At 36.8% G+C, this 26,289-nt stretch overlaps 1 protein-coding gene across 3 annotated transcripts in view; it reads right to left on the minus strand.

Annotated features, from left to right (window-relative positions):
* PUS7L (pseudouridine synthase 7 like) overlaps positions 1-26,289 on the minus strand; it is a 134,960-nt gene that overhangs the window by 24,515 nt on the left and 84,156 nt on the right. The gene's annotated exons all lie outside the window — the stretch shown is intronic.

Raw genomic sequence — 26,289 nt, forward strand, 5'->3', positions numbered from 1 at the left:
GCTGAGAATTTGCATTCCTAACAAGTTCCCTGCGGAGAATTTGTATTTCCACCCCAGATATACTGAATCAGAATCTACATTTTAACAACATCTCCAGATGATTTTTGTGTATAACTTCCTGGGAACTTCTTAGAAATGCAAATTCTCAGCAAGGGTTCGAATACAAACAAACCAGTTTGAAGCCCTGGTTTACCTCTTAAGTTATCTTCTGCAGTGAAAGCAGGCTGACAAAATGAATCAAAACTCATAACTGGTGACATTTAGTTAGCCTGCTTAGACAGTTAAAAATGCTTTAAGAAATTTACCTAGAATCTAGTAGAAAAAAACATTGGCGCAAAAGAAAGACCTATGTTTATTGCATTGTTCTTATATTAATAGAGAAAATGAGAACTAAGACACAGAAAAATTAATATCTGCCTCTGAAGTTATTAAAGGAACAGTTGACCCTTTACATATTAGAGTAATTATATGCACATTATTTCATAATCTTATTTCAGAAATAACATAGCAGGTATCTTAACATCATTTTTCTTACGTTTTTACCCTGTTGACTTGAGGCAGACTTTTCCTGTAAAAGGAACCTGGACCTTAATCGTTCAGTGGTAACAATCAAACTTAGTCATAATCACCTCTCACCTACAAGATGCATCAAAGGTTAAATCTGCAAACTTTACTTCTGTCATGACTCCCTACTTGTTTTTAAATGATCCCTTTGAAATATGACCTAAATAACAACTTTTATTGACTTCCTTGAAGATGCTAAAAAAAATACTAGGATAAACTGTCCAAAATAACTTTTCAGAAACTCTGAGCAAATAGACAGCTTCGTTTTGAAAATCTCTATTTAAAAATAAAAAAACAAAAAAGTTATTCCATTGAAGTAAAAAATCATAAAAAACAAAGTAAATGTAATTTATCATATTTTTCCTTCATACACTCTAAGAAAATGCAATGATAAAAATTATCTCATTAACCCTGAAGAAAAAAGGAAGGGGAGAAAAAGGAATACAAAACACAAGAAACAAACAATAGATTTAAGCTACATATACCAATAATTATCTTAACTGTTAAGATAACTAATAATCTTGAGATAACTGTTGGTGTAATTATTGTACAATTATCTTAAAATAATGTGATATCTGGAAATCTGCATGCCCTCTCCCTCGATTCCAAGTACTTGCTCAGCACTTCACTGGCCATCCTATATAAAATGGCTCCCGCAGGATATGCCATCCCCTTATCTACTTCATTTTCCATCATCATACTAATCACTCAATAACTTATTATATTTATTTGTTCGTTGTCTGTATTACCCCACATATCTATAACTAAACTCATCCTATTTTCATACCTTTTGTTTCTCCAATTAAAGACCTAAACTTTCCAACTAAATTTTTAATGCCACATATTCTCAAGTTGTCCAAAACTTCGCTCCTTCTCCTCTCCCTTCTGTATTTATAACTTATTCTCCAACCACAGGCTTTCTTCCCCATGTGTAAACACATTTGATTGCCTTCCATCCTCAAAACTTTCCCTTAGTCCTATGATTTCCTCTGCCACCTTACTTCTCCTTTCCTTAAACTACAGGCCTTGAAAAATACCTTATCTTCTGCCTCCAATTCTTCACTTCCTATTTTCTCTTTCAGACTCAGCAGTCTGTTTTCCAACAGTAGCATCTATTCAAATTGCTTTCGAAAACCTCACCAATGAACTTCAAATTGCCAAACACAAAGTTAACTTTTTAGTCTTTATTTTACTGGACCTATCTTTTGCATTTAACACTGTTAACATGCACTGCTTTTTGAAACTTTATTCCCTTCCCATGACACTAATTCAGGCTTTAGAATCATTTTGTCTCTGCCTCTTTAGATCCTTCCTTCTCTGATATTTCATCTCTTTCCTTCATGGGTCCAAAGTGTGTCCAGACTGTGTGTGACTGTAGTTTCAATAAGTAAACAGCCTTTCAGAAAAATTTAAGGAGTGCAAATTTGCTGCAAATATACTTTTTTTTTTATACATGAAGTAAAACTGCTTGAATATATTTCTAAATAGATGCTCTGGTCAACTTTTTACTATATGTAATATTTTTATTTAGCAAAATAATTTGCATACTCATAATTACTATGATAAAGCCTTCAAAAAACATTTTCTTATTTAAGTTGATCAAATATTGCCTCTTTTTTTTTCTGTGAATTTTCTTGTTACAAAAAAGTAAATAATATAAAAATACATTTCAGTGTATGCTAGGTTGTTATCATAAATTCTCATTTAATGAATCTGCCTGAACCTGAATTAATTATAATTACAGTAATTTTAGAAAATATAAGTTATAACAAAAATAGACCTAGGATGATTTAATAAAGGAAGGGCAATTTAGTTAAGAGAATTTCCTTGGCTTAGTGTCTACATTTTATCTCCCATTAGCACCTCAATCCCATTTTAATTTGCTTCCAGTTCCAGTTTCCATTGAACTGAAACATTTTAAACCATTTCAAATGCATTGTGATAAATTGTATTACTATTCTAAAAATATCAATAATCTAAATAGAAAATATCTGCAAGTTTTACCTTATGTCTAACTCATCTTTTGAAAATTGAAGCATCACCTTTTTGCTTTAAAAGCAAGTCAGAATTTTCAGAATTGAGAAGATAAATGACACGGTTGATAAAATATGTATTAGTCTCTCTCTTACCATGCTCCCTATCATCAGAAGCAGCTGGCTTGATAGAAGAATGGAATGGCCTTTTAAAGACACAATTATGGTACCAACTAAGTGGCAATGCCTTGCAGGGCTGGGGCAATGTTCTTCACGAGGCTACATATGTTCTAAACCAGCATCCAGTATATGGTGCTGTTTCTCCCATAGCCAGGATTCATGAGTCCGGGAATCAAGGGGTGGTAATAGGAGTGGCACCACTCACTATTGCCCCTAGTGACCCACTTGTAAAATTTCCTCTTCAGATCTAAAGGTCTTAGTTCCAAAGGGAAGAATACTCCCACCAGAAAATACAACACTAACCCTGGATGGGTCTGTGGGTCCAACCTGATAAATCCACCCTAACATGCCAATTTCCCTAAGCCTTTTGACACCTTTTTCTATATATAGTAAACTAAGGCAGTTCTGGCATTTCATTTTGATTTAGTGTAGGCCACCTCTTAGTCCACGCTTCAGTCAACCAACAAAATAAACTGTTAGATCCCTTTCTAATCTCTCAAACTGAAACATTGAATGAAGAATCTGTTTAGTGGGCCCATATCAAAATATTCAGACTGATCCAACTTTATGTACATTGCACCTTTATCCCACACCATTAATAGCCATTCCAACACATATGCCCCAAGTTTCTGCTGGTATTAAAAAAAAAAAAAATTCAAACCTTTTGCTGTCAAGTCAACTCTGACTCATAGTGACCCTATAGGACTGCCCCATAGAGTTTTCAAGGAAAGCCTGGTGGATTTGAACTACCAAACTTTTGTTTAGCAGCTGTAGCTCTTAACCACTTTGCCACCAGGGTTTCCGACCCATTGCCGTCAAGTCAATTCTAACTCATAGTGACCCTATAGGACAGAGTAGAACTGCCCCATAGAGTTTCCAAGGAGGACCTGGTGGATTCAAACTGCAGAACTTTTGGTTAGCAGCCATAGATCTTAACCACTATGCCATGAGGGTTTGTACATGTGAGAAAAATGAAGCAGTTCTTTTGGAGTAGAGTGTGCCTCCTCATGGGTCACACTTTGTACTTCACCTCTTCAGGTTTGCTGACACTTAAGTCTAGTTATAGGTCTAGAACCAAAAATGGGTGGTGGGAATGGGTTCTGGGGACATTCAGCAATGTCTTGTAAGGCATCTACTCTAGGTGATGCCCCAGGCAATGCCCCAGACTGCATCCAGATGATGTTTCAGACAAGGACTCTTCAGACACAGCTGGGTTAATCTCATAAGATGGGGTGGGCGGGGTGGTCTCACTGAGGAGGGTACTGAGCAGGCAAAGATGGAGCAATCTCTTCAGATGGGAGTGAGAAGGCAAGTTCTGTTGGCAGGAGTGATTCAACAGAATTTAGGGGCTCATTGTCCCCAGCTTCCTGATTATCTGCCCATATGTCCCCTTCCCAAGTTTCAGGATCCCATTTCTTCATAATCAATGCTCTCACTTTAACTTCAGACACCACTGGAGCTTGGGAATTCAACTGGCATTGTAATTCAGCCACTCTTGCGATAAGACTCAGTTTGATTTTTGGCAATATCAGCCCTTACAACAAGAAATAAGGCTTCCTTTCAGAGCACAAATAGCAACTTTCAGGTCTTTTATGCAGTGCTTGAGCTGTGACTCGGAAGCCCTGAGCTTATCCCTTTTTTTCTCTACTTTGTCTAGTAAAAATAAAAAAAAAATAGGACCAACTAATCAGCTTCCTCATACTTCTCAGTCTGACAAAAATGTTGAAAGGTATCAAATACACAGTCAACCACAACCTTATCTCTTACAAATATTTGATCCAATGGTGGTGATATTTTGCATATTTCTATCACTACCTCATGCCGTGGATTAGCAATGCCCTCTTTTACTACCAGAGATAGAGTCATTAGTGCCTTTAAGACTAACCACACTTGAGAACCAATTCAGAAAATTATTCCTTAAGATTTTGTTCCTCTAGAACCACTCTCAGTACCAAATGTCTTAGGCCGGGTTCCCTAGATGAGCAAAACCGGTGAAGCACACATTAAAAAAAAAATAAATAAAAATAAAAAAACCTTTGCCATTGAGTCGATTTCAACTCATAGCGACCCTGAAGGACAGGGTAGAATTGTCCCATAGGGCTTCCAAGGAGTGCCTGGTGGATTCAAACCGCTGACCTTTTGGTTAGCACACTGTAGCTCTTAATCACTATGTCACCAGGGTTTCCACATATAAATATAAAGAGATTTGTTTCGAGGAAATAGCTCACACAATTGTACAGCCTGACAAGTTCCAAATCTGTGGGTCAGGTAGCAGGCCAAAGGCTTCTCCTGACTTACATGGTTGCAAGGGCTAGGAAGCCAAAATCTGAAGGTCATGCCGAAGGCTGCTGGCTCATGGAGTTGTGGGAGCTGGCAAATCCAAAATCTGCAGGTCAGGCAGCAGGCTGATGGTTTCCAACACCCGAAGAAGTGGATGTCAGACGATGACAAGATGAATGCAGGATCGGGAGGGAGCTTTGCCAGAACTTGTGTTTATATCATGGATGCAGTCCACACCACCCCCACCCCACCCCTAGGAAACTCCTTTTCCTACTGATTGGCTGCTGACATCAGATTGCAGAATGGGAGGTGATTACATAGTGTCTGTCAAACCACTGAGAATTATAGCCTAGCCGAGTTGACACATAATATTAACCATCACAACATGCAAGTCAATAATTAAAGAGAGAATACAGGATGTGGGCCAACAAGGTCCTGACTGAGATGCTAGAAAATCATGACTTTTCTAAGTACCAAGAAAGTATTTACATTAACTTGCCCTTTGGGGAAAAAAACAATTGAGGGGCAATTTTTGCATTTGTCAAACACTTGCCTTGGCTGAGGACAGCAAATGCTGTTCACCTCACTGTAAACTGTTAGTACATTTTAAAGTTCAAATGTGTCCTCAAATTGAGGAGCGTATGTTTTATGCAAATAACCATCTATAAGCTTAACATATATGGTTCTGATAATTTCCCTGAAAGCATTCTTTACAATCAAGTTGGGCAAATTTATGAAATGGTGAAATATATATTGAATTGACCTAAACATTAACTTCAGCTCTTTGTCTCTAGATTACAGTCTCCCATGGCAGGTTGTTGGCTCAGCTCATAAATTAAAGCTTACTGATTAATAAACAAGTCCATTACAAAATAAGAGGAAACCATACACCAAAATTTAAGATATATATTTTAAGTTTCCAAATCTTTCTAAAAATATTTTTTAAAAATTAACTAACAAAAATTCTGCTCTTAATTCTGCTCTTTGACTTTATCTAGTTCTCTTAGAATCTCCTGTTATCAAGCAAATATAAGTTATTAAAAAAAAAAGTATATAGTAATTTTCTAAGTAGGAAAGAACTCAATATGAATAGAACTTACATAGAAAAGGTATTCTATTATGAAAGATATATCTTCAGTTATAAAATAAATTGTTGAACTTTAAAGGACATGAAATTATTAAGCTGAAACAATCTGTGATTCCTGTATTGTGTTTTAGTTGTAGGTAAAATTTCTTCACCAAACATGAGGCTGTTCTCGTAAGAATTCTCTCCTTGTATATAAAATTCCCAGCTGGCCTTTGGAGACTGTGAAGGACATGACTATGAAAGGCAAATATTCTCACTGGCATGTAAGCTGATCCTATGAAGGACCTCACTAATTCTCTCAACTCAGATGAGTTTTCATAGGGTGAAATGTTGTGGAAATTCTAATGCTTTTTTTGAAAGGATCTGCGTCCTCATACCATAATGACAGAATAAAAAAAAAAAGAATAAAGGATACCATAAAATGTCTGCATAAAATGTCTGATTGAGGTAAATTTGAACATTTACAGAAGGTGTTTGGAATGTCTGTTTCCCATTAAAGATAGAACAAAGTACTGAGAGGCAGCTACTGCCTGTGCCTCCCCACCCACCTCACTTTGCCCCTGTCAATCTTAACCGCAACAGATTGGTCTCTTAATTGACAGTGAACAGAAGTGCTCCACCGTGTAACCTCAGCTTTTGACAATGAGTTACTGAAAATCTAGCAGAACCAGGGTAAGATGAATGAGGCAGGAAAGAAAATTGAATCAGAGTATCATTTTGCTAACCCAAGTCTTGCCTTACTTCCATCGCATTTTTCTTGTCTGGCCTTTAACACAGTAGAGAATGGGCTAGATTTGTCTGCGGTTCTTTTCGTACCCTTTCAACTCCCACACTCTCCTCTCTCCCCATCTTCCCAGTCACAGCGCCACAACCTCCTTCAAGGCAAATCCCTGTTTCCTATTAAAATTGACGTTCTCAGTTCTTGATCTCCAACAAACTTTAGCTCTTCCAAAACGGCTAAATTGAAGTAACAACTGTAATAAATTAATCCCTTCTAAAGCTGATGAAGAGAAAAGCCTGAAGTTACCCTCCATACCCCAAGAAAATAAGAACATTTTTGCGATGACTTGGAGTAGTGAAAGATAATAATTCTGCCCAAATAAAATAGGAAGATATTTGGAGATCAGGTGAAACCTAAATATCCTCCCCTCTTTTCTTGTAATATAACGTATATCTCCTCTGCTTACTCCTAAAATAGGCATGCTGTCTGCCATGGATTGAATTGTGTCTCCCAAAAATATATGCCAACTTGGTTAAGCCATGATTCCCAGTATTGTGTGGTTCTCCTCCATTTTGTGATTTATGTAATTTTCCTATATGTTGTAAATCCTAATCTCTGTCTGTGATTAATGAGCAAGATTGGATTATGTTACAGAGAAATAGGGTGGGATGTAACAGCCTTACTCAGGTCACATCCCTGATCCAATGTAAACGGAGTTTCCCTGGGGTGTGGCCTGCATCACCTTTTATCTTATAAGAAATGAAAGAGAGAAGCGAGCAGAGAGACATGGGGCCCTCATACCACTAAGAAAGCAAAGCCAGGAGCAGAGCATGTCCTTTGGACCTGATGTTCCTGCATATAAAAGCTCTTAGACCGTGGGAAGATTGATAAGGACCTTCCTCCAGAGCCAACAGAAAAAGTCTTCCCCTGGAGCTGGTGCCCTGAATTTGGACTTCTAGCCTACTAGACTGTAAGAGACAAAACTTCTATTTGTTAAATCCATCCACTTGTGGCATTTCTGTTATAGCAGCACTAGATGACTAAGGCTGTCATAGAAAACGTCAGGTACCAGAGTTTGAGATCCTCTCTGCGAGTCATTAGGGGTATTTCCTAGGACAAGTTATTTAATCTTACTAAGTCTTAGGCCCATCAATTGTAAATGTAAATTATAATAATAATATCTAACCCCAGGGTTCTTCTGTGGATCAGATTGACTATTTTATAACCTGAAAGCACTGTAAAATTGAAAATTTTCCTCGTTATTTAGTCAGTCCTATCATGAACCCCGGAAACCTTGGTAGTGTAGTGGTTAAGAGCTATGGCAGTTCGAATCCACCAAGCACTCCTTAGAAATCCTGTGGGGAAGTTCTACTCTGTCCTGTAGGGTTGTTATGAGTCAGAATTGACTCAATGGCAATGGATTTGATTTGATTTTTTTTTGTCATGAACTCCAGGAGTCCCTGGGTAGTGCAAAAGGTTAACACACTGGCTACTAACTAAAAGATTGAAGGTTTGAGTCCAACCAGAGGCACCTCAGAAGAAAATTCTGGCAATCTACTTCTGGAAAAGAGCCATGGAAAAGCCTGTGACACATAGTTCTACTCTGACACTCATGGGCTCACCCTGAGTAGTGATCAACCCAATGGCAATTAATTTATAAACTTCACGATTCCCATTATTTGACTTTAACTTACCAGTTTTATATGTTTTACTAGTTTAAATGAGTAATCAGATAGTTCACTGCCCACATTTTCCAGTATTACAGCTTTAACTCTGTATAATTAATAACATTTTCCTAATGAACTACATGTGATACATTTCTTATAATAAATAACCAGGCAAGAATAACTAAAAAGCAAAACTTTGGCATGTGGCCAGGTTGTCATCATTGAAGCTGGGTTTGGCTTGTGTGAAGTGAAGATGGTTAGATTTCCATATGGAAATATATTGTCCATATGCCAGGCAGGCAGCAAAGAAAGCTTGGTGAAATAACTGCAACCTTTTGGCATATCTATAGAAGCAAGGAAGAAGTCGAACAGATCCACCAATTTCCAGGGAAATTGGAATTCAACATTAAAGAAAAAATTAGAAAGTCATGAAGTAGAAACGTAAAATCACAAATAATGACCACATCTCTAAGTTGGCATAATAGTGGCCAGTGATTAATTTTGACACATAAACCAAACCAAACCAAACCAAACCCAGTGCAGTCGAGTCGATTCCACCTCATAACGTAGCTGTTAGAAAAAGACTGATGACCACAAGCCAATCTTCACAGCAACGCTGACTGGCAAAGTCAAACTACACATTCTATTTTAAAACCTCTAAGAATCTCTTTCGTACTGATTACTAGCATGAATGGTATTTCTTTGGCAAGAAGAAAGTAAAATGACTGGCTAGTTCAACGTCATCTGGGTTTCCTACAACCATCTTTGAGGATGCTAAAAGGGATAACTTTATCTCTTTGAAACAACATTTTTCTCTGGAACACATTCTGCACGTTAATTTAAACATCTGTAATCATGCTATATGTTGGCTTTCATCTTTAAAAATATCTATTATCAGAAAAATGTTATTCCGTTCAAATGTCACAATTGATGAAAATCCATTTTGAAACAGGATCTCTTTCACTAGTCTTTGTTTCCATGATGAAACTGCTTACCTTGAAGGGTCGTGAACTCTTTTTATAAGAAAAACAGTTCATGATGACTCACGTCATCATCTGTGACACATTATCTTCCTTAAAACGTGCTGCAAATGGAGTAATACGCTGACAGCATTGCTTTGACTATGGGGCCTCATTCAAAATATTTTTTTGAAGGATATAAAGTATAGGCTTGGATTAATAAAAAAAATGTGTGTTTGTATGTGTGCATGTGTATGAAGGAGTTTCTTACAGCCATTTAAAAAAATGAGCTGATCGTTGAAATAATATACATTTTCTTTTTATGGTATCTTTTATCCAACATCTTCAATGTTAAAAAGTATTGATTTGATTTTCTTTTTATTTCAGACCGAGGCCCAATGATCTCTTCTGCTTTTATTTCTGCTCTTTGAGCTGTGAGTACTGTCACACTTATGAGAAAAGGTCATGTTCCTTCATGGCAGAATTTCAGAAAAATGGTTCAGGAGCCCCTTAATAAACTAATGATTTACCAAATATAGTGATTTTCTCCCAATAAGTAAGAAATACATCTCTTCAAATTTTGGAAATATGTAGTGAATTTGGTGGTGTTTCAGGGAAAGAATGGGGCTGATCCAGAGGGTAGGAAAAAACAGTGTTCGTGATATTTGCATATGATGACAGAGTTAAAAAAAAAATTAAGGTTAAGAACCAAGAAAATCAATAATGATATCAACAGACTGAATGTGTACTATTCAGCAATCCCTAAGATATTAGAACAACGCAAATGTGGCCAGAGAAAAAGTCTGCTAGTAAATAATCTTTATCTTTTTATGATGTACAAATATACCTAAGGCCAAAAAAAAAAGATAAGTCACAATTTACAGAAACATCATGTGCTGTTAAAGAAAATTTAGCATATTTGAGATTCGTCCTTACTTTTTGTGATGTTAATATAAAAAACAACTATCACTCTTCCCCCAGAAAGGGCACAGTTTACTGACAAAGAAGTGTGGCAGAGTTGATCAGATGCAGAAATTTCTTAAAGATAAATTTAAAGTATACGAAATTTTAGCAGTAATTTTTATATCACAATGATAATATTATGGGTAATTTATTTCTCTTCTTATTTTTCCAAATGTTCTCTAAAGTTTCTGTATTATTTTCTGTTTTCTCCTGTTCTTGGGTGTCGTCAAGTTGATTCCAACTCATGGAACCTTCATGTGACAGAGCAGAACTGCCCCCATAGGATTTTCTTGGCAATAATCTTTATGGAAGCAGATCAGCAGGTCTTTGCAAGGTGGGTTTGAAATGTCAACCTTTCAGTTAGCAGCTGAGGGCTTAACTGTTGCCTTTAAGAGTTTAGAGTTGACTGAGGGAAAAACATGGGTAGTATATGATTTATTTTTACAAATCAGTGCCCTTTCTAAACTTTTGAAATCTAAATTTGAGGACTGATGTAGCATTTTTCTGCAACTACTAGATATACTAATTTTAATTTTTGGAAATTAAAGCCTCATAGATACGTATTTGTCAACTGTGAAATGTCAAAGATTTTTTACCTTATTTAAAAATCAGTTGCTGTCTAGTTGATTCTGGCTCATAGCAACCCCGTGAGTGTCAGAGTAGAACTCTGCTCCATAAGATTTTTAATGGCTGATTTTTCAGAAGTAGATCACCAGGCCTTTCTTCCGAGGTGCCACTGGGTTGACTTGAACCTCCAACTTTTCATTTGGCTAGAGCCAAGTGCTTTAAATATTTGTACCACCCAGGGACTCTACTTACAGGCTAACAAATTAACCTCATGTAGAAGACAAGAGTCTCTTGGGTCAGATGCAAAGGACAATTTATTACTCAAAGCAATAGCAACAGCCAGAGTGTCAGCATTTGTGTCATTTCTTTGAGCCCCAATTCCCATAGGGTGATGTACAAAAAGCCCATGCTGTTTGCATACATAGTAGGTTGTATTACAAGAAAAGAATCCAGAGCTTAGAGAACTTCAATCCTTATAAAGGGCAGTAAGCCTACCTGACATTTGCTCCAAACAGAAACGTAGTATTTATTAAGTTGGACAATAAAAAAACCTACCCTTTGCTCTGGAGGAAGATATTATTTCTATCTTTCAAGACTATTTGCTATATCAGAGGTTGGTAAACCTTTTTTTGTAAAGGGCCAGGTAGTAAATATGTTAGGCTTTGTGGGCCATATGGTCTCTGTCGCAATTGCAGGCATACCTCGGAGACATTAAGGGTTCAGTTCCAGATCACCACAATAAAGCGAATATTGCAATAAAGCAAGTCACGTGAATTTTTTTGGTTTCCCAGTGCATATAAAAGTTATGTTTACACTACATTGTAGTCTACTAAGGTGCAATAGCATTATGTCTACAAAAACAATGTACATACTTTAATTAAAAAATACTTTATTGCTAAAAAATGCTAACCATCATCTGAGCCTGCAGCAAGTCATAATCTTTTTGCTGATGAAGGGTCGTGCCTCGATGTTGATGGGTGCTAACTGATCAGGATGTTGGTTGCTGAAGTCTGGAGTGGTAATTTCTTAAAATAAGGCAACAATGAAGTTTGCTGCATCGATTGACTCCTTCTTTCATGAAAGATTTCTCTGTAGCATGTGGTGCTGTTTGATAGCATTTTATCCACAGTAGAACTTTGAAAATTGGAGTCAATTCTCTCAAACCCTGACACTGCCTTATCAACTAAGTTTATGTAATATTCTAAATCCTTTGTTGTCTTTTTAACAATGTTCACAGCATCTTCACCAGGAGTAGATTCCATCTCAAGAAACCACTTTCCTTGCTCATCCACAAGAAGCAACTCCTCATTTGTTAAACTTTTATCATGAGATTGCAGCAATTCAGTCACATCTTCAGGCTCCACTTCTAATTCTAGTTTTCTTGCTGTTTCCACCACATCAGCAGTTACTTCCTCCACTGAAGTCTTGAATCCCTCAAAGTTATCCATGAGGGTTGGAATCAACTTCTTCCAGACTCTTGTTAATGTTTATGTTTTGACCTCCTCCCATGAATTATGGATATTCTTAGTGGCATCTAGAATGGTGAATACCTTCCAGAAAGTTTTCAATTTAATTTGTCCAGATGCATCAGAGAAATCACAATCCATGGCAGCTATAGCCTTATAAAATGTATTCCTTAAATACTAAGACTTTTATTTCTAGCTGTGAGAGTCCAAGATGGCGTTTTCTTCCAATATAAGGCGATTTCATCTATATGGAAAATCTGTCATTTAGTGTAGCCGCCTTCATCAGTTACCTCAGCTAGATCTCCTGGATAACCTACTGAAGCTTCTACATCAGAACCTGCCGCTTCACCGTGCACTTTATGTTATGGAGATGGCTTCTTTCCTTAAACCTCATGAACCAACCTCTGCAGCTTCCTTACCTCTCTCAGCCTTCATAGAATTTAAGAGAGTTAGGGCCTTACTCTGGATTAGACTTTGGCTTAAGGGAATACTGTGGCTGGTTTGATCTTCTATCCAGACCACTAAGACTTTCTTCATATCGCAGTAAGGCTGTTTGACTTTCCTACCATTCGTGTGTTCACTGGAGTAGCACTTTTAATTTCCTTCAAGAACTTTTCCTTTGCATTCACAACTTGGCTAGCTGTTTGGTGCAAGAAGCACCAAAAGGCCTAGCTTTTGGCCTGCCTTGGCTTTCAATATGCCCTCCTCACTAAGCTTAACCATTTCTAGCTTTTTATTTAAAGCGAGAGATGTGTGACTCTTCCTTTCACTTGAACACTTAGAAGCCATTGTACAGTTATTCATTGGCCTAATTTCAATAATGTTATGTCTCAGGAAATAAGGAGGAGCAAGCAGAGGGAGAGAGATTGGGGAACAGTGGTTGATGGAGCAGTCAGAACACCAAAACCAAAACCAAACCCAGTGCCATCGAGTCGATTCTGACTCATAGCGACCCTATAGGTCAGAGTAGAACTGCCCCATAGAGTTTCCAAGGAGTGCCTGGCAGATTCGAACTGATGACCCTTGAGCTAGCAGCAGCAGCACTTAACTACTACACCACTAGGGTTTCCGGTCAGAACGCATACAGCATTTACTGATTAAGTTTGCCATCTTATATGGGCAGGGTTCATGATGCCCGAAAGCAATTACAATAGAACCATCAAAGATCTCTGATCACAGATCATTATAATAGATATAATAATAATAATGAAAAAGTTTGAAATATTGAGAGAATTTCCAAAATGTGACACAGAGACATAAAGTGAGCACATGCTGTTGGAAAAATGGCGCCAATAGACTTGCTTGATGCAGGGTTGCCACAAACCTTCAATTTGTAAAAAACGTAATATCTGTGAAGCTCAACAAAACAAGGTATGCCTATACCCTTAATCTGCTATTGCAGTGTGAAAGCAAATATAAAACAAAACCAAACCCATTGCCATTGAGTCGATTCCTACTCATAGTGACCCTATAGGACAGAGTAGAAATGCCCTATAGAGTTTCCAAGGAGCGCCTGGTGGATTTGAACTACCGGCCTTTTGGTTAGCAGCCGTAGCACTTAACCACTACATCACCAGGGATTGAAAGCAGATATAGGCAATATGTAAATGAGTTGGCATGGCAGTGTTCCAATAAAATATTATTTCCAAAAACAGACAGCAAGACAGATTTGACATATAGGCTACCTGTGGTATGCAAACATTCTCGAGTCCCAGATGAAGGCACTTGTGGTGTCCACTCTCAAAATGTGCAGAAACAGGAGAGACCCATAAAGAATTGCATCCCAACATCTTGAAGCAGTTTTCAGTTCTACTTAAAGACCAGCTATCTTAACTAAATTATAGACCTGTTGTTGTTTTTAGGTGCCGTCAAGTCAATTTCGACTCATAGAGACCCCGTGTGACAGAGTAGAACTTCCCCATTGGGTTTTCTAAGCTGTAATGTTTGCAGGAGTAGATCGCCAGGTCTTTTTCCCACGGAGCCACTGGGCAGCCACCCTTTCAGTTAGCAGCAGAGTGCTTCACTGCTGTACCACCATACTTGGTGATTTATAATATACAATAAAATACAAAACCCCAAAAAACTAAACCCATTGCCATCGAGTTGATCCCGACTCATAGCGACCCTATAGGACAGAGTAGAACTGCCCCATATGGTTTCCAAGGAGTACCTGGTGGATTCAAACTGCCAACCTCTTGAAGGAAATCATATATCAGAGAAACTCTCCTTAAAAAATGATTGTGTATAAGCTGGCCCATTTGAAAATTTATTCAGCCAATAAATGTTATGGAGATCCTAGTACGTGTCAGGCATTATCCTAGATGTTGGGGATATTAAAGTGGTAAATCAACAGAGTTTATATTGTAGTATCAGGAAAGAAATCACAAGCAAATGAGCAAGTATAGACCAGTGCTATGAAGAAAGGTAAATAGAATAACAATATAAAAATATTTCCCAGCATAGTATAAAGACGCAAGAAACAGATTTAGGAGTATAAGCTAATCTGGCATATGACAGATGAGGCCAATGGGGAAAGTATGGAGGATTCACTAAATAGTGTTTACAAACTGATTAATAAAATGGAAATATAGAAAAAAATAATAACTTTACCTCACATAAAAGTCTAAGTGAATTAATAATCTAAACAATTTTAAATATTTGAAAATACAAAGTGTAGGTATGATTGTGGGGAAAAGATCTTCTTTCATATCCTATGTAGTACACATATGTGCAGAAGGAAGCCTGTTGAGGATATTGTTTATAATAGCAGCCAGGGACAGATCACCCAATAAGCAAGATAAGCACATGCTTAGGGTATTGAGAAAAGAGAGGCACCAGTTGTCCAAAGCAAAGACACATAGATGCTGTGCAGACAGGACACAAGAAAAAGCGAGTGCTCTAGTAGAAGGGAACTGACAGGGCACTCAGTGAAACTCATACCAGCTCCAGTGCATGAGAATGTGCTGGCTGGAAATAAAGTTCACAAGGGTCACAATGGCACCCACATGCAGATGGTTTAAGCTATGAGGCCCCTACTGCTTCAACACCTTCATTGACATCTGTCTCCTACGGTCCTCTTCTGTGTGCAAGGATGGATTATATTAATAAACAACAGGTCTCTGATCCATTTTGAGAACTAAGTTCACTGACTCATTACCTTTGTTGTAGAATATGTGGAATATTCTTTTTGTAGAAAATGTGGTATATAGCAAAAATCCTTGCAGCCAGCATCCACTAAAAATTTTATAATCCAGCATATCTCATTTCACTAAAATGGCGTATACTACTTTTGCATTCAATTGCTAATATTATAGTCCAATTTAAAAAGAAGCTCCATCATGGATAGCTAACACACACACGTATATATATAACTCATATCTCATTTGAAAGCGTGAGTAAGCAGAGGAGTGGGCACCACAGATTATCAGTACTTATGGCCATCACATGCTTTAATCCAGCCCTGACAGTGGCATTGTTTATAATAGCAAAAAATTAGAACTCATTTAATGCCCCTAAATAGAGGACTGGATAAAGTGTGGCATATATTTAAGTTGGAATGCTGCAATTAAAAGAAATAAAGTATATTTAATTGTATAAATGGAAATTTATCTCAGAAATATTTTGAGTAAAAAGAAGCCAAGTTACAAAATGACCAGTGTAACTTCTTAACTTTTCAGTAACTTAAATTATATGCACACACAAAAAAATACTATATGTTTTCTGGAGTCTCTGGGTGGTGTAAACAATTAATGCACTTGGCTGCTAACTGAAAGGTTGGAAGAGCAAGTCCACCCAGAGGCACCTTGGAAGAAATGTCTGGCAGTTTACTTCTGAAAAATCAGCCACTGAAAACCTTATGGAGCACAGTTCTACTCTGACGCAAGTGGGATCACCTGAGTCAGAATGGACTCCATGGCAATTGGTTTGGTTTTTGGAGGCTTGAGCTAAGTCACAGGGAGCAACCAATGGACTGTCCAGCTTAGCAGTCTCAAAACTGGTATATTCTTATCCCTGGGTATACAGGAGGTGGCACCATGGCATGGATATTTTTATAAGAATAAGTTTTCATAAGGATTCTAAGATTTTCTGATACTCTGCCTGAGAGAGTGCCTTTGATAAACAGGCAGGTTTTCTTTTCCCAGATCCCCTTTCCCAATAGCCATTTTTCCATTTATAAGGAAAGCCATATTTCTCAGCCATCATGAATCTTACTGTGGTATACTGCCTTGGAAATACTCCAGTATTAACTAATACCCATCCATGGATACTTAAACTAATTAAAGGAAATAGCCCAATATTCATCTTATTAAGACTTACATTACCAATAAAAGTTTACTTATCCAAATACATAATAATCCAACACTGTGAAAATTCAATCCTACCCAAAGCGATCTATAGATACAATGCAGTCCTGATCCAAATATCAACTCTTTAACGAGATGGAAAAACTAATCACCAATTTTACATGGAAAGGAAAGAGGCCTCGGATGAGCAATGCACTATTGAAGAAAAAGAACAAGGTAGGAAGCCTCACACTACCTGATCTCAGAACCTACAATACAGTCATGGTAGTCAAAACAGCCTGGTACTGGTATAACATCAGGCACATAGACCAATGGAACAGAATCAAGAACACAGATGTAAATCTATCCACCCATGGTCAGCCAATCTTTGACAAAGGACCAAAGTCCATTAAACGGGGGAAAGACAATCTTTTTTAATAAATGGTGCTGGCAAAATTGGATGTCCATCTGTAAAAAAATGAAATAGGACCCATACCTCACACCATATACAAACACTATCTCAGAATGGATAAAAAGCCTAAATGTAAAACCTAAAGCAATGAAAATCATGGAAGGAAAAATAGAGACAACGCTAGGGGCCCTAATACATGGCATAAATAAAATACAAACCATAACTAACAGTGTATAAACACCAGGAGATAAACTAGATAACTGGGAACTCCTAAAATTAAAAAACACTTATGTTCATCAAAAGACTTCACCAAAAGAGTAAAAAAAAACAACCTACAGATTGGGAAAAAAATTTTGGCTACAACATATCTGACAAGGATCTGATCTCTAAAATCTATAGAATACTTCAACACCTCAACAACAAAAAGACAAATAACCCAATTAAAAAATGGGCAAAGGATGTGAATAGACATTTCACTAAAGAAGACATTCAGGCAGCTAACAGACACATAAGGAAATGCTACAGATATTTAGCCATTAAAGAAATGCAAATCAAAACTACAATGAGATACCACCTCACAACAACATTACTGGCACAAATAAAAAAATAATAAATGTTGGAGAGATTGTGGGAAGATTGGAACTTTTATGCACCGCTGGTCCAAATGTAAAATGATACAACCACTATGGAAGACGATACGGCATCACCTTAAAAAGCTAGAAATAGAGATACCATGCAATCCAGCAGTCTCACTCCTAGGAATAAATCCTAAAGAAATAAGACCCGTCACATGAACAGATATACGCACACCCATGTTCATTATAACGTTATTCACAAGAGCAAAAAGATGGCAACAACCTAAGTGCTCATCAAGATGAATGGAAAACAAATTACAGTACATTCACTCAATAGAATACTACGCAACAATAAAGAACAATGATGAATCTTCGAAACATCTCACGACATGGATGAATCTGGAAGGCATTATGCTGAGTGAAATAAGTCAATCACAAAAGGACAAATTTTGTATGAGACCACTATTATAAAAATCCAAGAAAAGGTTTACACACAAAAAAAAACAATCTTTGATGGTTGCAAGGGTGGGGAGGGGAAATTACTAACTAGATAATAGACAAGTGTTAACTCTGGTGAAAGGAAAAACACATGATATAGGAGAAGGCAGCACGACTTAACCAAGGCAGAGTAATAGAAGCTTCCTAGATACATCTAAATGCCTGGAGGAATTGAGTTACTGGGGCTGAGGGCTGGGGACCATGGTCTCCAGAGACATCTAGGACAAATGGCATAACATACTTAATAAGAAAATGTTCTGCATCCTACTTTGGTGACTAGCGTCTAGGGCCTTAAAAACTTGAGAACGCCCAGCTAAGCTGTTGGTCCCAGCATGTTTGGAGTGGAGCCCTGGTGGCCTAGTGGTTAAGAGCTACAGCTGCTGACCAAAAGGTTGGTAGCTCCAATCCACAAGCTGCTCCTTGGAAACCCTATGTGGCAATTCCTACTCGGTCCTATAGGGTCACTATGAATTGAAATCAACTTGACAGCAATGGGTTTTTCAGATTTTACATTCGGAGCAAAGAAGAACAAAGAAAACCAAAGGCACAAGGAAAATATTAGTCCAGAAAGACTAGTGAACCACAGGAACCACAGCCTCTACCAACCTGAGCCTAGAAGAACTAGGTGGTACCCAACTACCACCACTCCCTGCTCTGACAAGGATTACCATAGAGGGCCCGGGGAAGAGCGCGAGAAAAATGCAGAACAAATCTCAAAGTCACAATAAAAGACCAGACTCCTGACTTACTGGTCTGACAGAGACTGGAGAAACCCCCTCGACAGGCCCCTGGACACCCTGCTAAGTCAGAACTGAAGCCACTCCCAAAGTCCGTCTTTCAGCCAAGGACTAGACAGGCCTGTAAAACAAACAGTAACACACATGAAGAACCTACTTCTTAGTTCATTCGAGACCCAATTGGTAACACTTGCCCCAAAACAAAGATGAGAAGGCAGGAAGGGACAGAAAAACTGGATGAATGAATACTGAGAACCCAGGTTCGAAAGGGGAAGGGAGAGAGTGCTGACACATTTCAGAGTTTGCAACTAATGTCACAAAACAATTTATTGTTTAAATTTGTTGAATGAAAACAATTTGGCTGTAAACCTTCACCCAAAACACAATAAAATTTTTAAAAATATGTAAATATTCATGTTTTTAAATCATCTTATGTTCATAATTATAGTAGTAATTCAGAACATTTTTACACTTATATCTTTGTGATCATAGATCACATAAAAATCCCAATTTATATATATATTTTATGGTAAATAAATATGAAAGTGTGCTTGTCTTAGCCTGGGTACCATACATAAGGAGGCTGAGGTAAGAGCTATCACTTTAAGAGTCCAGTTGCCAGGAATCAGGAGTAAGAGGAAAGGAGAGAGAGTCAGGGAAGGAGAGCTAGGGAACACAGAGAAGGAAGAGATTTGTTAAGTGTTCAATACCAAGGAGATACAAAATGGGAAAGAGAAATTAATTGACCTTGACCATATTAAAGCAAAACTGTACATCTACTGACAAAGAGGTTGGATCCTACCAGTGCCAAGAGGCTTTAGACATGAGATTTTTAGCAATTCACCTTAATTTTCTATTACTCAAGGCACACACACACACAAAAAGTTTTGCTTTTCTTATTTGATGTGTTTGCTATCTTAAAAAATCTGGGGCTAGATATGTAGAGCTACTTTTAGTTTTTCTTTTGCAAAATAATCCATTCTCCTGATTTTACTTTTTGACACTAAAACCAAACTTTTCAGTCTTTAAAAGAACAAACTGACCAAATGTATGGCCTTATAAATACGTTTAATGTAAGGACTGGGAATAGCAACTGCCTCAATCCTAAACTCTATAGTCAAGAATCTAATCATTTTAAATTATGAAGGGCATTTTCAAGAAGAAGGCAAATAATTATGTTAACTTTAGTGTGGATATTTGATCAGGAAGTTTCCTGTCACATTTGGGCAGGAATTTCTATTTAGATTACCACTCAAATAGAAGACATCAGCTTTTTTGGAGCCTTGGTGGCACAGTGTTTATATGCCTGGCTGCTGGCTGAAAGATCAGAGGTTTCAACCTATCAGCCACTCCCCGGGAAAAAGATGTAACTATTTACAGCCTTGGAAACCCTATGGGCCAGTTCTACTCTGCCCTGCGGGGTCGCTATGAGTCGGAATTGACTTGACAGCACTGGGTTTGGTTTTTTGGATTTTTTTATTTGTTTGTTTCTTTTTGGTATCATCTTTTTAATCAAGCTAATAATTTTTTGACCAAGACGACAATGAGATTAAGGGAAATGCACAAACATAGATTTTATAAATGGGAAAGATGCAGCTCACAGCACAGAGCAATTAATTGTTTGCTTTTAGTGAAAAGGCTGTCACTGTTACTTAACCACAATAAAAGAGTAAATAAAAACCATGATAAAATTCATTTCAGGTGCATCTTTTTAGGCATATAGCTGTATGGTGCCAGTCTAAAAGAGTGAATTAAAAAAAATGCTAAAATTCATTTCAGCTGTATCTTTCAGGCCTTTAGCAGTCTATTACTTAATTCACAGCCTGTATAAGATTATGTTGTTGCTGCTGCCATTGAGTTGACCCGTGACTTATGGCGACCACAGGTCTCATAGAGGAGAGCTGCTCCATAGGGTTTTCTCGGCTGTAATCGTTAAGGAAGCAGTTCACCAGGCCTTTCTTCCATGGAGCCTCGGATGAGTTCAAACCGCCAACCTTTAGGTTAGCAGCCAGTTGAAAACTGCTTGCGTCACCCAGGCTTCTTATGTTATCAAGCTCCTTAAATATTCTTGTATGTTTATTAAATGATACCCACCTACCTCTCTGGGGCTGTGCTGATTCTTCTTTTTTTTCTGAAGTGCTGTGTATATATTGTTAGGAAATTATCTGTTCAAAATCAAATGATATGAGTCATGTCTCCCTAGCAATTTCTAGCTAGAATACAACTCTATTTCTACTATTGCTAGACTACAACAATAACCATAAAAGTGGGCTCTTCCACTTTTGGAGAATGCCCCAAGCTCCATATAAACTGAACCCTGAATTTTAGGTGGGCGTGACATGGAAGTAGAGTGAAGGATGGAGCAAGACTAGCTTTGATGTTTCTGGAGTCTTTCAAAACAGTGGTGTTGAGACGTAAGTCAAGAGTGTCTGTTTCCCTACCACTTAACACTTAGCTGTGATCTTTGTGTCAAGGATTCTATCGCCTAATTTTTATTGAAATGTTGGTTAAAAATCCAGACATGAAGTGTTTTCTAGATTAAATATTTAAAAATTTTTATCTAAATAAATATGATCATTCTTCTTGTAGAATAGATATTCAGGTAATTCTTAACTTTAAAAAGAAATTTAATCCTCAGGGACAGAGGCTCCCTCTTTTTGTTGAAAAGCTGGACAGTTTTCTACTGTGTTACCTTTTAAGTGGAGGCCTCTCAGTAATGTCCAGCCTTCAATTAGAAAACTCTGGGGTGGACCCAGCAGCCTTGGTGATTAACAAATCCATTCATTATAGCACCAACTCACATTTTTAAATGCCCAGATGAATGTAATGGTATGCTACATGCTGTCTGAGGCAAGTTAAATAGACACAGGTCCTATCCTCTAGGAGGAAATCATTCCTGTGGTAACAGAATGTAATCCATGGAACACTAACATGTAACATGATTGTAACATGATGGAATCCATGGAATACTAAGTGAGAATAACTTTTATTTATCAAAGTATCACTAACTCATAGATATCCCTTTGATATTCTCTGGAAAAGCAAAATCAGGAATTGAAAGAAATGTTTCCGTCTTTGGCCTGTGTATTCTGGATAATGAGTCTCATTTGCTGCCTCATGCCACGAAGGGATAATCTGGCCTCCAAGAAGTAAATTTTAGGGAAACTTCCATTTCATCCAGTGAATTAAGTTAGTTATTGCAGAGATTCCCAAAAGTTGGTAAAATTATGATTGCCTGTGTTTGAAATAAATTTAGGGAGTACATGAATGAATATTTTAAATTTTAACAGTTATATATTTATTTTAATGTGTACATTAGAAGAGATTTAGGTATTAGCTCCTCAAAGCTATGATATAAAATTTCATTTTAAGTAAATGTATTTAAGTTGAAAAAGTGATCTGATTTTTTAAAACTATATTAAGCAGCATGCAGATATGGCAAGAGCCATGAAGGTGGGAAGACAACAAGTGAAGTTTGGGAGACACTGAGTTGGAGTTGGACTTCGCATGCAAGTAACAAAGAAAGTAATGCCAAAATAGACTGGTTGGCTTTTCACATAAAATTACTCTGTTTGAAATTCTGATGTCATCTTTTTTCATAGTTTCATAACAGTTAAAATGTTTGGTAAGAGAATATGAATAAACCAACACTACCTATCAAAATTTCCCATCAAATAATTTAAAACTTATAGACTAAGAAAATAATTCCAATTATAGTACTATAAAAAAATAAAATAATTAGGAACAAATTTAACAAAAGAGTTAGAGTTGATTCTCATTATTCTTGGTAGTTATGTTCCGTAAATTTCCTGCAAATACTGAATTAGCAAAAATCAAACTAGCCTTGTCCTTCCAGTGACTCAAATTTTTTGCCATTCTGTAGTCCTGGCAGTACAGTGGTTAAGAGCTCAGCTGCTAACCAAAAGGTCAGCAGTTCAAATCCACCAGCTGCTCCATGGAAACCCTATGGGGTGGTTCTACTCTGTCCTATACGGTCGCTATGAGTCGAAATCAATCCAATGGAAAGAACTTTTGGTGTATGTGCATGTCCGTAAATAACGCAAAAGTACTGTGAGTATTGATTTGGGGGTTACAAATAAATTTTAGTGATCAGGTGAATTTGAAAATATGGAATTGTGAATAATGAGAGTTAATTTTATAAAACTTGTACACTGAAAACTAGAAACCATCACTGAAAGAATTTTTTAAAGCACCTAAACAAATGGAAAGCCATTGTTCATGAATTGGAAGACTCAATATTGTTAAGATGGTAATATTCTCCAAATTTATCTGCAGATGGGATGTAATCCCTTGCAAAATACCAACAGCCCTTTTTCAGAAACGGACAAGTTGACCCTAAAATTCATATGAAAATGTAAGGGACTCAGAATAGCCAAAACAATCTTTAAAAAGAAGAAACAAAATTAGAGAATTCATATTTTCTGGTTTTATAATTTACTACAAAGCTGTAGTAATCAAGACAGGATAAGCATATAGAACAATGAAATAGATTTGAAAGTTCAGAAATGAACCTTTATATTAATTGATTTTTGGTGAGGGTACCAAGAAATTCAGTGAGGAAAGAATGATTTTTTTCAGCAAATGGTGCTGGGACAGCTGGATATCCACATGAAGAAGAATGAAATTTGACCTCTACCTCACACCATATTTAAAAAATTAAATGGCATCAAAGATCTTAATGTAAGAGCTAAAATTATAAAATTCTTTGAAGAAAACATAGGTGTAAATCTTCATGACCCTGGATTAGGCAATGGTTTCTTAGATATTACATTAAAAACACAAACAACAAGAATAAAAGATATATTGTACTTCATCAAAATTAAAAACTTTTGTGCCTCCCAGGGAAATATCAAGTAAAAAACAACCTACATAATGGGAGAAAATATTTTTAAACCATATGTATGATAAGGCACTTGTATCTAGACTATATAAAGAACTCTTATAATTCTACAATGAAAAGACAAACAACCCAATTTCAAAGATGGGCACAAAATCTAAATAGACATTTTTCAACAAAAGATATACAAATGTCCAATAAGCACTTCAAAAGATGCTTAAGATCATTAGTCATTAGGGAAATGCAAATCAAAATCACAATGAGATGGCACTGTGCACCTGCTCGGACGGCTATATTCAAAAAGACACAATAACAAGTGTTGGTGAGAGTGTGGAGACAATGAACCCTCATACATTGCTGGTGGGAAAGTAGAATGGTTCGGCCAGTTTGGAAAACATTTTGGTACTTCTTCAAAGAATTAAATATTGAGTTGCCAGAATTGAAAACATATTTCCACACAAAAACTTGTGCATGAACGTTTATAGCAGCATTATTCATAATAGCTAACAGTGGAAATAGCCCAAATATCCATTAATTCAAGAATGAATAAACACATGTGGTATATCCATACAACGGAATATTATTTAGCCATAAAAGGCATGAAGTACTGATACATGCTACAACATAGATGAAACTTGAAAATATTATGCTATGTGAAAGAAGCCAGACACAAAAGGACAAATATATGATTTAATTTATATGAAATATCTAGCATAGGCAAATTCATAGAGACAGAAAGTAGATTAGAAGATTAGTGAAAGTAGATCCTGAAGATGGTGCAGGACTGGGCAACATTCCCTTCTGTTATACATATGGCAACCACGAGTTGGAGCCGATGGGACAGCAACTAACAACAAAAAACATTCTTAAAGAAGAATAAAATATCCCTCCCTTATTCAATAAATTTTAGCTCCCCTCTTCCCCCATAAAACCTACATCTCTGGGTTTTGTCAGCCAGCACCATGGTTCTTGGAGATCTGCATCTCGCTACCCTGGAAAGCCATAGGGTAGAAGGATGAATAGCTTCCAACTAATTTAAACTTCTAACTGGAAACCCTGGTGGTGTGGTAGTTAAGAGCTACTGCTGCTGACCAAAAGGCTGGCAGTTCAAATCCACCAGGCACTCCTTGGAAACTGTGTGGGGCAGTCCTACTCTGTCCTATATAGTTTAGGAGGGGAACCTAATTTTTCTGTGCAGAATGTTAATGGTGAACAGATAATAAACTTGTGTGCTACAAAATATATACTTTTTTTATGGTTGAAGAAGAGACTAAGAAAGCCCTCTTTATACTATCATTCTCCCTTGTCCTAAAACACATCTGCTTCCAGAGGCAAAGAAAGAGAACGGGCAGTAGATGCCTTGAACTGTCCCTAAAGTTTTATTTTTGTTACATTTTCATAGCAGGACAAATAAGAAAATGCTTAGATTAGTGAAGAAACATAATTGTTTAATAAATTACTTCTGTTTTACAGTAACCTTGGAGAATTCAATCTTTTCAAATGTAAAAACACTCTAAGCTTAATTGAGCAGATTATGTTCATGAAAAAAAGAAAGAGAATAGCACATTTTCATACCTTTCAAGTATAATTGCAAAAAAAAGGAAGAAAACTGTGGAAAACACTTGATACAAACAATGAACTAAAAGATCATCAAAGTTGGAACATTCTTGAATTAATATCATCTTTCAAGTTTTTTTTTCAAGTTACATGGAATATTAAGTTTCTGGATAGTTCCTCATTTTTCTTGTTTATTCATTCACAAATATGCAAATACAAAAGATATGAAAAATCTAACATTGTTAAAATCAGTATTTGTTGTAAAATTTTTGTTCAGCCACATGTTTATGTCTTCTTAGTTCTATTTGATCCCAGTCCAACTAGCCTCCACCGTCTTTCTGTTAAATGATGCTTGTCAAGATTTCTAGCTAATCTCATTTGTTTCAACCAAATGCTCCATTTGTTCTCTTCTTTTCATCACACTCAAAGCAATGATGTAGGAATATAAAATTACTGAAATGCTACCTTACTAGGAAACTTTATTTCAGTTTCAGATAATCTTCAGCAGTTTATGTCCTTTATATCTAACCTGATTTGGTAAATAGGCAATTAGAAGTTACAGTTAGTTTTATTTTTATTATTTTTTTCAGTAATTTAGTCTAACTTTACGTAATATGTCAAATTTACGAGATACATGGTAGGTTTTAATAGGAAAATACGTTGTGGTATTATTTTTTAAAAATCACGGTGGTTACCTCTAGGTACTTTCCAGTCAATAATCAAAGTAATTAAATATTTTAATTTTTGTTTTCAGAGCATCTTTACCCCAAAGTAACTCACATAAGGTAGAAGAGACTGCTACTCACCTCCCCCGCCCCCCCCATAGTCCTTTTCCCCTTCTTCTATTATTAATGAACTTCTACTTTTTTAGTTGGGCTCATGGATGCCCAGAACAAGAACTACATTTCCTAGCCTTCCTTGTAGGTTGATGTGGAATATGAC

Source organism: Elephas maximus, chromosome 4, assembly GCF_024166365.1.
Source record: "Elephas maximus indicus isolate mEleMax1 chromosome 4, mEleMax1 primary haplotype, whole genome shotgun sequence".
Classification (NCBI taxonomy): Eukaryota; Metazoa; Chordata; class Mammalia; order Proboscidea; family Elephantidae; genus Elephas; species Elephas maximus.